The following is a 14092-nucleotide window of genomic DNA, read 5'->3' as shown; positions in this document are numbered from 1 at the left end:
CCTCCTCCCAGCGCGCGGGCGGCGGCGGCGGCGGCACCGGGGTCACGAACTCTGACCTTTCACTGACAAAAACAATAACAAACCCCCTCCCCCGCGACCCCGGCGGCGCCCTGGGGCCCGCCCCGCCGCCCCGCTCCCGCCGCGGCGTCCCGGCCGCCGCCCGCGCCCCGCGAGCCCGCGGCCCCGGGCTCCCGCCCTCCGCCGACGCCCGGCCTCCCCGCGCCCTGCCCTCCGCGCCGGGGGCCGCCCGCCGCAGACACGGGACCTGCTCCGAGGCCGCCTTGGCGCCAACCCCGGAGGTAAGCGGGAAAGAGGGGTCGGGGCGGGCAGGGCCGCGGCCGAGGGGCGGGCCTGCGCGGCCATGGAGACGCCGGCGGTGAACCCGGCCCTTTTACCTTTGCCACGGGGCGGCGGCGCCCGGCGCTTTGCATAGTGGGCCGGGCCGCGCCCTCCCCTCCCCGCCCGCGGCCGAGCCAGGCGAGCGGGCTCCCCCTGACCGGCCCGGCCGCGCGCGGGTGGGGGCGGAGGGGAATGGCCGCGGCCCCGCCTCACGGCTGGCCCTCCGCCAGCGCCGCCATCTTGTTCTCGCCAGAGACAGATCCGGCTGGGCCGGACTGCCCTCCCTTGCGTTCTCCGCCTCCCCGAGGTCCCTCCTTCCGTCCCTCCCGGACTCCTCGCCTCTGCGCTCCCCGCCTGCCATAGACAGCCGCCCCGACCCAACCGCCGTTTTTTTTGAAGGGGAGGGTGGAGGGAAAGGAGGAAGGCGGGTGCGGGCGCGACCTCCTGAGCGACAGCAGAACTAGCCAATTGGTGCCTGGGTAGGAGGGCCGGGGCGTACGGCGCCGCCCCCGAGATTGTGCTGATTGGCTCCGGCCGGAAAGGGCGGTCCCCAGTGCTCTGGAGCCCCAGCGGGGCGGGGGCAGAGGCCGCGACGCGGCGTGAGACCTGGTCGGCGGGGGCGGGGCCGGGGCCGCGGCCGGGGCCGCGGTGGGCGGCTGCTGTCTGCCCGGCACGCGTCGCTTTGGAGCGCGGTGGGACTGTGGCGATGAAGGTGATGAAGCGTTTTGCCCCACGGCGCCGTCCCGTGGGACGAGCTCTTCCGAACCTGGACGCCGTTCAGGGCCCCTGCCCGGGCTTTCCGCGCGGCCCTATGCGAGTCATGTCTCTGAGGCTCAGTTTCACAGTCTGTGAAGTGGGGACACTAGGAGCCCTTGCCAGGCCGGACCTGCCCTCTCAGGATGGCTTGCAGGGCTCTACTCAGAAAATGGAGTCCGGGCTACTCTGCCAGCCTCAAAGTAATGTGAAAATGGTGCTACTGTTTTTGTTAGTTTTTTTTTTCTTTTCTTTTTTTTTTCCTCTCGCGGTGCCTGGGATGGAACCCACGGCCTTGCTCGTGGTGGGCTCCGCCACTGAGTCCCAGCCCCAAAGTGGTGTTAGCTTAAAACTGGAAAACTGGACGGCGAAGGGCTCGAGAGAAGGAAGCTGGGCGGGGGCGGCCGTCCCCGCGCATCAGACCCAGTGCCCCGGTGCTGGGCTCCAGGCTTCATCAGAGCCGGGGGACGAAAGCCGCCCGGCGGGTGCAGGGAGGCACAGCTCCGGGAGGGGGACTAGGGCTCCAGTCCCGCGGGGTACGCGGGCGGCGGGGCCCGCCCTCCCGCGGGGAGCTTGACTGAGATGGCGAGGGGCAGACGAGAAGATCGGCGGTGCGGAGTACAGGCAGAAACTGGTCGCAATGCTGGGGTTTTGCCTGCTGCTCTTCAGCTAGTTGGCATCCAGTGCAAAAGTTCATTTAGAAGATAAAGTATGAAGCCAAATAGTACTCGTGGAGGTGTAGAGTGCTTTACAGTTCGCAGGACGCTTTCACAGGCGCCCTTGTGCAAGCCCCAGGAGAACCTCCCTGTGTTCCGCTCCCTCTTCTAAAACCTTTCCAGTGCTCGTGCTTATCGCTCTTCTCCACCTGTGCGCTACACAGCTGGCCCACCATCTCCCCAGGCCTTTCCCCTGCAGGACAGCCTCCCCGAAATACTCAAGCTACCTGCCCCTTGCACTCCTACCCCACCCCCAGTCCTGCACATCTCTGCTCCAGCATCGTGTAGATCAGATTCTGGTTTTATACCACGTCCTTGCCCTTGTAGCCTTTATCTCACTTTGTAATTAACACTCTATAAGCATCATTTAGCTCACCATTCTGTGTGTAATACTTAGCAGAATGCCTGGCACCATTTGTGGCATGCATGACTTGATAATTTATGTCACTGATAAGTTGCTGCTCTTAGTTAATAGGTGCTTTTTCAGGTGCACTTGGTTGGAAATTGAAATAGCACTGCCTTCGATAGAATGCCTGGAGGGTATTTGGATGAGTTTCAGAAGTGGTCTCTGACAGATAATGCCACTGCTGGGGATGTAAATGTGGTGACATGACCTATTGGAATTCTCGCCCCTGCTTTTATGCTCACTTGTTCCTTTATTTTTTAAAAAGCAAGAAATAATTTGTTAGTAAATTGAATTACTAGTTTAATTACATGGAACTAATAAGCTCATATGTGAAGAAATAGCCAAAATATAATAGTGTCATTTACTTTATCTGAAGAAACAAAGTCCCAAGCTGACATGATTTTCTTTATCTATCACAGAGGCTCAGAGAGCAGGGAAGAGACCTGAAGTGGGTGTGCAGGGAGTTGGAGTTGCAAGTCTCTGTAAATACTGATTTTAAATATTTATCTTTCCAAAGAAAAGTTGATTAAAGCAGTGAAATTATTGAAAATCATGTTTGAATTGCTTTGCCAAGGTTAAAAGTAGACTTTTTGCAAAGTATGTATCAAGCTTCTGTTGAAAAGTGTGGTAACTAGAACATTTGAATTGACTTTGTGGGGAGGGGGTGCTGGGGTTTGAACTCAGGGCCTCACACTTCCTAGACTGGTGCTTTACCACTTGAGCCACACCCATTTTACTTTATTTTTACTTTTTATTTTACTTTATTTTTCAAATATGGTCTTGAGGGATTTTTTTGGCTGGACTGGCCTGGACTGCAGTCCTCCTATCTATGCCTTCTAGGTAGCTAGGATTATAGGGATTGGCCACCATGCCCAGCTTCTTTGTTGAGATGAGAGTTTCATTAACTTTTTATATGAGCTGGTCTCAAACCACTGTCCTCCGGATTTGCTGGAATTACAGGAGTGAGCCACTACGCCTGGCCAGACCTATTTTTCATGTAATACAGAAGTTTAAAATGAGACAACTTATTTTTTTAAATACTGTTTAAAAATTTTTTAAAAACAGATTTTTTTTTTTAAAAACAGTCACAGTTTTATTTTTAAATGTTTCCTTTTTGTCTTAAACTTCAAGGATTTGTGATATCACTGTTCAACACTTGATTCCTTGAACTAACTACTCAAGGTAACCAAACAACTGGTAATTTGATGAAAAAGCTGTAGATTGTTCTGTACCATTAAATTACTTACATACTACACTCAGCAGTTGTTTTTGGGGTAACCTTTAAGTTTTGTTTTCATGATCACAACCTTTATAGAAAGAAGAAAGGCTCTGTGTCACCAACCTCTTCACCAGTCACCTTATGACTGCTGGAAAGTTAGGTGGCTTTTTTTTTTTCCCCCCAATACTTTTTTCTTTTTCTGAGGTGGAGAGTCCTCACTAAGTTATCCAGGTTGGCCCTGAATCCCTCTCACCCAGAGATCCTCCTTCCTCAGCTTCCCAAGCAGCTGGGACTACAGGTGTGTGCTGTCATGCCTGTTTTGGGAATCTTTAACATTATCTTGAGGGAGTCAAGTGACAGTGTGGCATGTTACATGTGGAAGCTGCTTTGGCTGTGGAGGCAGAAAGACTTGCTCCAGAATCTCAAGTTAGTAGTCTCTCTGAGGCTTATATGGTCCCCATCTGTAAATTGGGGAGGGAGCAGTCAACATTGGGGGTCTGCTTTTTGCCCTAATGACTTTGAAAGCAAGGGAGGTGTACCTGTGTGGAACAGCCCTGCCTTTAATCTTAGTGTGGAGGCACTGGCCTTCTGTGTCTAGCTGCCTGATTGTCCACGTGCTGAGGGCCCTCCTTTGGGCGTTTCCCCGTGAGTTTTCTCACCTGTATGCTATAGGCTCCTTTAGGCCAAAAGCAACCAGAGTGCATGCAGCTGTACCTTAGTAAGTGCTGCGCAGGGTGAAGGCATGAGGAATCTTGGCCTCTCAGTCAGAGTCTTGGAGCTCATCAAGGCCAGCATCACACCCCTCCAGACTTTAGTGCATCTCTTTCTGCTTCTTACTGATTGTGAGGCACCTAAATTGTGCTGACTCTTTTCCTCTGTTGTGAGCACCTTTAACCCAGTGGGTGTGTGCATGCTCCAGTCACACTGTAGATGTATTCTTATTCATTGGAGGTTTGCTTGCCTTCTGCTCAGCTTACCTGAGGCTGAGCTTCTGTCATTGCCTCCCATCCTGCTGTTTCTTCCCCATAGCCCTTTGTCACCTATGACTTCCCATTCTTGCTACAGGGGCCTGAGCACTGGAGTTTTAAGCAGCAGGAGCCCCTGGGAACAGTCCCTCAACTAGCATAGTTTGCAGTGACGAGGAGGGGGAGTAGACAGAACAGGAGTCTAGATCAGATACTGGCAGAGGCGACAGTTAAAGCAGGTTCAGTCCCTGGCACCTGGGAGCTTTGGAGTAGAGGGAGGGGAGGTGAACTGTTAAGGACAGGAAAGCAGCAGGTTAGTTCAGACTTTCAGCTGTCTTTTCTGATACACTCCAGGTAGCCTGTATTGAAGGAGTCATGCTTGGAGCAAAGTGTGCCTTTTCGGGGCAATAAAAATCACTACATAAAAGTCCTCCACTACCTAAAATCCTTTAACAGGATGTGACACTTTTTATTTCATAATTACTATAAGAACCTCAAAGATTCTAATTCTTAGAAATGTTACCATAAGATAGACAGGGATTTCATTCCAAGATTCCAGATTTAAAGGAGGATTTCATCTTCTGTTTGGGTCTGTGGGAGATGAGGGAAGGTACTGGTGCCAAGAATACAGTACAGTAGCTATTGCAACAGGTGGCTCAGAGACAGGTGAGGGGGGCTCATGCCTATAATCCTAGCTACTTGGAAGGCTGAGATTGGGAGAATTGAAGTTTGAGGCCAAACACAGGCAAAAACTTTGCATGACCCATGTGAACCAATAGCTGGACACAGTGGCATACCAATTTCAGTACCACCAAAAAAAAAAAAAGAGGGCTGCATGGTTGTACAGCATCCACCTGATTTACCTTAATTGCTTATATAGTGATTGAAAAACCATGTAGGAAGTAAAAAGACTCCACCCAGCTGTCCACACATGCCCCTGAAAACTCTGATGGCCTGCTATTTGTGGCAGGCAGGCCTATGAGAAAGATAACAGGTTACACCACACCAGCAGGTATCATGATGCACTTCTGGTGGCTTTTATTGTGCAGTGAATTTGGTTATGACTATTTGTAGACTAATAGTGCTGTCCTTTGTACCGTGCCCCCCTCTCCCCAGTTGCTTCTGCAATAACCCATCTTTTTACTAGGTTGAATTTTACTAAGGCTAAAAGATGTCACGAAGTATGTCAGTCCTCAGCTGAAAAGTCTGGTAATTGGAATGTGTTTATTGACTTGTTTAATGCAAGATGTTTAGGAAATTAAATTTGTTATGTATGTTTCTTTTCTGAAGAAGTACAAGAATAGTTTTTGGTTTCTGTTTTTAATAAGAGGACTGAGCTGGCCATGGTGGCACATATCTGTAATTCCAGTGCTTAGAAGTGAGGCAGGAGGATCACCAGTTTGAGGCCAGCTGGTCTGTATACTAAGACTTTGTTCCAAAAAAATAAACAAATAACGGGAGGGCGGGGGTTAGGTAATGTTCAGTGATAGAACCTGTGTTTAGCGTGCACAAGGACCTAGGTTCCATCCCAGCACCAAAAATAAAAGATAAAAATAAGAAAAATTTCAAATGCAAGATACCAGTACCTCTGAAGGCATGAATAAGAATGTTCACAGGAACACCAGTCAACACAATGTAAGTGTCCATCTGTTATAAATGAGTAGACTACGGCATAGGCATACATCAGAATATCACACAGTAATGAAAGTGGACTGACTACGCACTATCATAAAAGTTATGTTGAGCCATAAGAGAATTGCTACAATAAAAGAATTGCATGTGGCTCAACACCAAGTAAACCCAACCCGTGGTAATAGAGGTCAGGAGAAGAAAGAGACGTTAGCAACAGTGGGCGGGGGTTCTGGTGATGCTGCTTTCTCTCTGAAGGGCATCAGTATGTGTTCATTTAGTAGCTATTCATCACACTTTATAATTCATGCTTTTGTACTTTCATGTGGTAAAAAATTTTACTTAGAAAACAAAGATGGTAAAAATTACCTGCACTATTTTAATTGTTAAGATTGTTATAGGTAAAGTTTTAAGGGAAAAGTGTGTTCAAGTTCCTAATAGACTGGCATGCACAACCTGGATGAAGCTGGGTCAGAAATTTCTGTTAGTGATACTAAAGCATAAGTCACATATTTAGGAATTAGCAGTCATGTAAATCAGTTATTAAATGTAAGAGGTTTGTTCCTTAGATAACTAACTGGTCTATCACTTTTTTTTCCGCTTTCCTTTTTCTGGGAAATTATTTTGAAGGGCACTGATGCAGGGGGAGTGTTGGGATTTTAAAGAGGCATGAGTTGGAATCCTAGCTACACCCACTAGCTAAGTGGCTTTGAATGTGTGAGTGTTTGCTGAAGACTGAACCCAGGGCCTTGTACATACATAAGCACTGCACTGCTGAGCTACACCCCTAGCCTTGGGGTTAAACAAGTTGATTAACTTGTGAGTCTCAGTTTTTTTCACCAGCGTGGTGGAGCTAAGGGGACATACTCAGGAGGTATGTGCCAAGCACATCACAGGTGCCAGGAAATACATCCTGCTTTTTTTGTAGCCGCTTCACACTGATAGAAATGGAGTCCACATCACTGCTGTACTTGGTAGGATGAGGAGACACCATCCACTGTGTGCAGTGTTTTCTTTTTAGGAGAGCTCTCCAAACGTAACCACATGTAAATGCATGATATGGATGCTGATACTAGGGTAATCGTTGATGATATGCTTCCTGACAGTTGGGACAAGATAAGATCCAGACCTGAACTTGACCTCACAGCACCCCAGGAAACATTTTTTCCTGTTGATGAATATTTGCATTTTGTTAAACCTTAATTTTTGTTTCCTGATTTCAAGTCCTAAATTGATGCTTTCAAGGCTGGGGCTATGTAACTCTGGTATTTTATTCTTTCTCGGGCTATCAGTTCTTCACTTTTTACTATCCTGTGAGTATAAGAAGGCTTCTGACAATTACAGCCCAATTGGACTTACTGAATACCTAATACCTATCAAGAAGTTCTATCAAGTAGTGTTTTGCAAAGAGTTATTTATTAATTTTTGAAATATTTGTGAGTGTATCCAATTCAGCCCTTTCATTTTACCTAGTTTGTCTAATCTAACAGTGTGAGTTATAAATGCTGTTTGTGTGTTCATAGAATATATACATAGTTAAATTTCATGTGGTTCTTATGGCACAGGGAGATACCTCTTCTTAATCGTAACACATCTTACAGTTTTAGTTACTACCTTCACTTTTTTTTTTTTTTGAGAAAGCAAAAGTAACCATCATCTTCAACAAGTCACAACTCAACATATTGCATGTCTGCTGAGTTCTGCTGTGGTGCACACAAATTTAAGATCTGATCTTCACAGTAACCTCATAGGGCCAATATGGAAGAGATGACCTTGGTACCTGAGCCTCAGCACCCACTGCACTTGTTTAGATGAGAAAATACCAAGACCATAGGTGCTTTGTGTACTACATAATTATGGGCCACACAATGTATAAAAATACGGGGATTTGAATCAGGGGATATGGAAGGGAAAGGCAGGGTCACACATTCCTGTCACTAAAGACAGCTTCCTTGTCCCAGGACTTGTTTATTATTTGAGACACCAGCTCTGTTCCTTGCAGAACTGGTTATTGAATGAGAATGAGGTGTTCCCAGTGAGACCTCACTTTCCTTGGATTGGGATCTGTAGTTCTGTATATTCTTGGTCAGCTGACGCATACTGTGAGCCTGGAAGCATTCACTCAAGTCACTGTTGTATTCTGTGCTCTCATCATCTTGTGGTCTGTGTCACAGTTCTCACATACTATGTTCTGCTGTCATTTGTGTGTCTTCCAGGAAGAACTCATTAGTTCAAGTTAAGTTTAAGCTGTCCCTTCATCTCTAGGCTTGACTGTTGTTGTTACTTCCTAATTGGCCTCCTCCTCCTCTGGGTCTTCACCCTGCTCCCTCTGTCTCTTTTTTTTTTTCTTCTTTTTTTTAGATCCAGATATGATCATGCCAAACAACTGATTACTTTGCCCAACTACAGATGGTTTTCCATTGTCTACAGCCTCAGCCTCTCTGACTTCTACTGGGGTTCCTCAGGCAGATTGCTGTTGGTTCCTACAACATCCCATCCTTTGTCATACCTGAACTGTCCTCCCTGCATTGAATGTTGTCTCTGCCTGCCCTTTCTTTAAAACCTAGTTTAGATTTCTCCTTTCCTGTAAGACTTTCACTGGCTCCCACAGCAGGGGAAGTGCTTCTTCTGGGGACACTCAAGGTAGCTTTTACATTGCACTAAGTTTGTCAAGGTCAGGGGTTGTTTTTCTCTTCCTTCCCTCCTTTTGTTATTAATTCTCAGCAGTCAGCCCATTGCCTGCTTCATAGCAGTTGCTTAATAAGGATTGGTGGAGGTAGTTGAACATAATTTTGTAGCATTTTTTAGCTTAAGATACTGGGTCTCATAGCTCTTTTAGCAACTAGTCAGGTTCTCTTCCATAAACGTTGCTGTGTATGCTTGCTGTCTTTGAAGATTAGCAAGCTGAATGGTCAACTTCAGCCTTTAAGACTCAAGTTTCCTGACCATGAACTGATTTAATGTTCTGATGTTCTGTCTGCAGTACTTGCTAATAGAGTGCCAGGTGTATAGTAACCACTTGTTAATCATTAGTTACTAACACTGTTGTGCTGAACTCCAACTCCAAGAAGGTTGTCTTTAAAAGCTCTTTTTTTTAGTGCTAGGGATCTGACCCAGGACCTTGCGCATACTAAGCAGGCACTCTACCACTGAGCTACACTTTCAATACCCCAGCCCTTAAAAGCTTTATTTTTGTAGTTTGTAATGGAAAAAACACTATTTTTTTTAGATTTTTATTACAAAATTGTGCTAGTGAGTATGGCTTTTCAAACTACATATAGACATACAGCCCACTGTTATTGGAGTCTCATTCTAGAGAGACCCCCCCCCAACTGATAACCATTGCCCTGTACCCTTCCCCAAGATCTCTGACCTTCCTCTCATGTGTGGTCTTTCTAGGACAGCATGTAGCTGCAATAGAAGTAGGAGAAACTTTAGGTGAGAGTCTTGTCCCCTGATGTTACTTTTTTTTATAGGTGCACTTGCGTTAAATGCCCCTGCTTCTCGACATCACACTGTGATGTCCTGGAAGAAGAATCCACTATGTCTTTTACTTATATATGAAAATAGGACATGGTTTATGACAGCATTTTCAAAAGTGATGAAGTGGAAATTGATTTATTTTAGGTATTAGGTATTTAGGTTTTAGGTATTTTTCAAGTAAGGTCTCAGGTTTTTGCCGGGGCTAGCCTGGACTGGCCTAGACCACCCATCCCCCTATTCATATCTCCCATGTAACGGGGATGGCAGGCGTGCACCACCACACTCAGCTTATTGGTTGAAATGGGATCTCATTAACTTTTTGCCTGGGTGCCTTAAACCATAGTCCTCCTAATCTCCACCTCCTGAGTAGCTGGAATTACAGGTGTAAGAGTAAGCCTTGCACCCATCAGAAACCACCTCTTGTCTGCTCTGACTCAATTTAAATCTTTATATTGAAGGCACTTGTTTTATAGTTTCACTATCATTTTTTCTCCTCATTCTTACTGTCACCCTTTGTCTCTCCTTGTTTTTCCAGAAGGTACACATTCCTCCTTGTTCATTTCTAAGCAGCTGTTGTTGATGGTTCCTGAAGCTGCTCTGGAAAGCAGAAAACCAACACTGAGATCCAGAATTGTAAGAGTTCAAGTGTATAAAGAAAGATGGTTGCTCATTTCAAATGTATGAAGAAAAGCTTTTGAGATGTCTAGGAAATTGGAGGATTTGTCCTACCAGAGACAAGACGTGCTGTAAAGCTGCTGTAGTGAACAGAAAGATAAATAGACCAGTAGTGGAATAGAGTTGGGAACCTAGAATTACATTCACACCGATAGGGAAACTTCATGAGTGTAGACATGGCATTGCAGATCTGGGAGGAAGAGAACAGATTGTTGAGTGCGTGGTGCTGGAAAATCGATTATCTGTGTGGGATGGGAAAAATGAGACCCTTTCTCTTCCTCATCAAGCAGATGGACTGAGGATTTAAATGTAAAGACAAAGCTGTTTTTTTAAAATACAAAAGTGCAAACTAAAAGAAAAACTGATAAAGTCTACATTACTATCACCCTTCTGTTCATCAAGAGCCTAAAGAAAGCAAACCAATGAGCCATAAATGGGATAAGATATTTAGAGCTTATATAATCAATATAGAATTAGTACCCAGAATACTTGGCTTTTCTAAGCTAACCAAGCTTACTACTTCTGTGACAATATCTACAGTTACTGATCAGTAGAATTATTTTGGGACTTCAAACCTTATCCAAATTTGATTGGTCTGCAGGTTTAAAGTGACTGGCTGTGGATGAGCTCTTGGACTGGAGCACTTGCCTAGCATATGCACGTGATCCCTAGACCACAAAACAAAAGCAAAACCATAAGTGAACCATTACAGGAAGTTTTCTGAGTTACTAAGCCTCAGACTCAGTCATCTATCTAAAACTTCCACTTCAACTCAAAACTTGAAGGATAGGGTCACCTCTTTTAGTAAACCCAGAAGAAGATATGCCTTTCTTTGTAATTTCTATATAGTCAATATTTTCTTAACAGTATTTCTATACTATTCAAATATATGTATTTTGTATGCAAATGTAGCAGAAACAATAACATGTAAAGTTATTAGTTATAGCTGCATGTTTGGATTTTAGTTCTTAATATATAATACCATTTGGCTATTCACTTATTTCTTAGAGAGTTCTTACCGAATTTCTGAGCTGACCTCTTTCAGTGCTCATAGCCCTGTAGTAATCATGGTTAACGTTTGTAAAGCCCACTGGACTTTTGTGTAAAAAGTGTGGCAAGCACCACCTTCACAAACTGACAAAGTACAAGAAGGGCAAGAATTCTCTGTATGCCCAGGCAAAGTAGTATTAAGACAGGAGGCAGAATGGCTGTGGTGGGCAGATTAAGTCCATTTTACAGGAAAAAGCTAAAACTACAAAGAAGATTGTACTGAGGCTTGAGTGTGTTGAGCCACTGCAAATGTAAGAGGATGCTGGCTAGTAAGAGATGAAAGCATTTGGGCTGCAGGTGTGGTCAAGTGGCAAGAGGGCTTGCCCAGCAAGCACAAGGCCTGAGTTCAAACTCCAGGACTGCCAAAGAGAGAGAGAGAGAGAGATGGAAGCATTTTGAACTGGGAGGAGATTAGAAGAAAAAGGGGCAGGTGGTCCAGTTCTAAGCTCTGTCTTTTGTTTTGTTATGAGAACAATAAAATCATGAGGTCAGATTCAAGGGGAAAAATGTTCTTATTTTCTGCTTTGAGGAAAAAGACTGAAGCTCTATGCTTTCCACATGCAGTAATTATTTCTAACAACAGTTGATTGATTTTTCTGGTACATTGAAGTGGTGCTTTTCTCCTCCTTTTCTATTGGAACCAAATTGTAGCAAGGACAAAAGATTCGTGTTTCCTTATGGACTTTTTCTTCTAGAAACACAAGTTAAAAGTTTAGAATATTTAACTGGGCACTGGTGGCTCATGTCTACTTAGGAGGCTGACATCAGGAAGATCATAGTTAGGGGCCAGTCGATGAGGGGAGGGGGTTGTCAACTTCATCTCAACGGAATAAAGCTGACCATGGTGATACACTCCTGTCAACCCAGCAACGGTGACAAGAAGTATAAACTAGGAGGATCATAATGTAGGACAGCTCAGGCAAAAAGCGAGACCTATCTCCAAAATAACCATGGCAGAAAGGGCCATGAGGTGTGACCCAAGCACCTGCCCAGAGCCCTGAGTGCACACCCTAGTACCACCAAAAAAAATCAATAGGCTGGTGACCTAGCTCACTGGTAGACTGTGTGCTTAGCATATGTGAGCCTCTCGGTTCAATCCCCAGCACCCAACCACCCCCTCCCCCAAAAAGAAAAAAGCAGAGTAAAAAGAATAGATAAATAAAACACCCTCCACAGTTTCCACAGTTTCAGACCTAATCATGTGTGAAGATACACTGCTCTTGGTGGCCTGGTGCCAATGCATCTGTCAGTTGGTACAGTACCTGCTCTTACAGGGTTTTGCCTCACTGAAGGCAGGAAATAAGGTTTTTTGTTGTCGTATTTTGTTTGTTTTTGCATTGGTCAGCCAGTTTCCTGCTCCCATTTCTGTCTCTCGCCATTTTGGCAACAAAATAATCTGAAGGGGAATTATGGTAATATAAGTGGTTGTGGATATAATGATGTAGAAAGTTACTAGAGAGTTAAAAATCTTCATGGAAATCCGTGCTTCTGATACCTTAGATAAAAACTCTACTTGAAGGTGTTTTTGTAAAATTGCATTGCAGAATAGTCCAAGTAAGCAAATGAACTGTGCATTGTACTTGCATCTGTGTATAGTTTTGACATGCAAATCGTGGAAGTAAATTATTCTACTGGAGCTTTGTTCTTCTGTTAAGCATGGGACCACTGAGCATGGTGGTGCATGCCTGTAATCTCAGCTGCACAGAAGGATGTAGGTAGGAGGATTGCTGTTCAAAGCCAGCCCTCAGCAAAAAGGGAGACCCTATTTGGAAAAATAACCTAAAGCAAAAAGGGCCAGAGATGTGGCTGAAATGGTAGAACCATTAGTAAGACTCTGAGATCAAACCCCTATATCCTCCTCCTCCCCAAAAAAAGCATGGGTCCTGTGCAACCAACAGTACAGGAATTAGGTCAAAGTGGATTCTTTGTGGAAGAGTTACTAGCAAGAGTTTAAGGCACATTCAAAGGAGCTGTCATGTAACCAGAAGAGACCAGGAGTCTGTTTGAAAAGCAGTGCTTGTACTCCAGTGGCCCTGACCCACAAGACTAGCACATTTTTTGTTCTTTAGATAATCTCCCTCAGTTTTTTGCAAATGATGGCATCAAATCTATTTTTTCCCTTAGTAGAAAACTGAATTATCTGGTTTTGTAAATACTGAAGACTTAAAAATATTAAGCCAATGAATTTCTGGGCACCATGCTCTTATGGGTACTTTCATGTCTGTCCTTATCAGTGATAGCTGTTTGCCTTGCATCCTGTGAATGAGGTGTATTAGCACCTGGGCAGGGTTTTGCTTCTCACATCACCACTAGTAATAAAAGTGTAGTTAATGATAGCAATCTTATGCTCTTTCCAAAGTTGATCTCACACCTTTCTCAGATAGCCACCTTCTTATTCAGCATACTGTGACCAGGAGCTACCCAAAAAAGGTGTGCATAGTTCCTACCTCCCAGAGCAGTGAATCAAGCTGTTACAACCCAGAGGGCCCAATATTTAAAGGTTCAAATTCATCTTCATTTAAATTTGCAAAGAGAAGTTTTGTTTCCAAATTGAAATGTTTGTACAGACTCATTTTGGTACTTGTAATTGAAGAAGCTGGTGTGCAGCATGTCCTGATGCACAGAGCCTGCTGACTCTGTCTTCTGAAGAAGGCACAGTCTGTGTAAGACAGTAACAAAGATGAATTTTGATTAGTAATACTTTTCAAGTAGCCTGGTTTCTCCCCACCTGATAGAAGTTGCTGCATCTCTCCAAACAGGTTCTCTAATGATCTTGCTTCACCATGGCTACAATTATGGAGGGGCTGGTGCAGCACACAGTGGGGACCCAGCAGGTGGCTGAGGTGAGTGACGGGCT

General features: G+C 45.1%; 1 protein-coding gene across 12 annotated transcripts in view; it reads left to right on the top strand.

Annotated features, from left to right (window-relative positions):
- Positions 1-190: 190 nt before the first annotated feature.
- The window catches only part of Nr2c2 (nuclear receptor subfamily 2 group C member 2), a 77299-nt gene continuing 63397 nt past the window's right edge, over positions 191-14092 (top strand). For 3 of the 12 annotated variants that reach the window (XR_012436395.1, XR_012436394.1, XM_074044479.1), the window contains exons 1-2: positions 240-299; positions 13995-14078. The gene's annotated coding sequence lies outside the window, so the exon portion shown is untranslated. Of the gene's footprint in view, positions 300-971; positions 1052-1084; positions 1296-1353; positions 2697-11049; positions 14079-14092 lie in introns of those variants that run through there. The other 9 variants (XM_074044469.1, XM_074044473.1, XM_020175598.2 and 6 more) reach the window with 9 other exon arrangements.

This window comes from Castor canadensis, chromosome 10 (genome assembly GCF_047511655.1).
Source record: "Castor canadensis chromosome 10, mCasCan1.hap1v2, whole genome shotgun sequence".
Classification (NCBI taxonomy): Eukaryota; Metazoa; Chordata; class Mammalia; order Rodentia; family Castoridae; genus Castor; species Castor canadensis.
The sequence above is the reverse complement of the archived record's forward strand: the minus strand, read 5'-3'. Positions and strand labels throughout refer to the sequence as shown.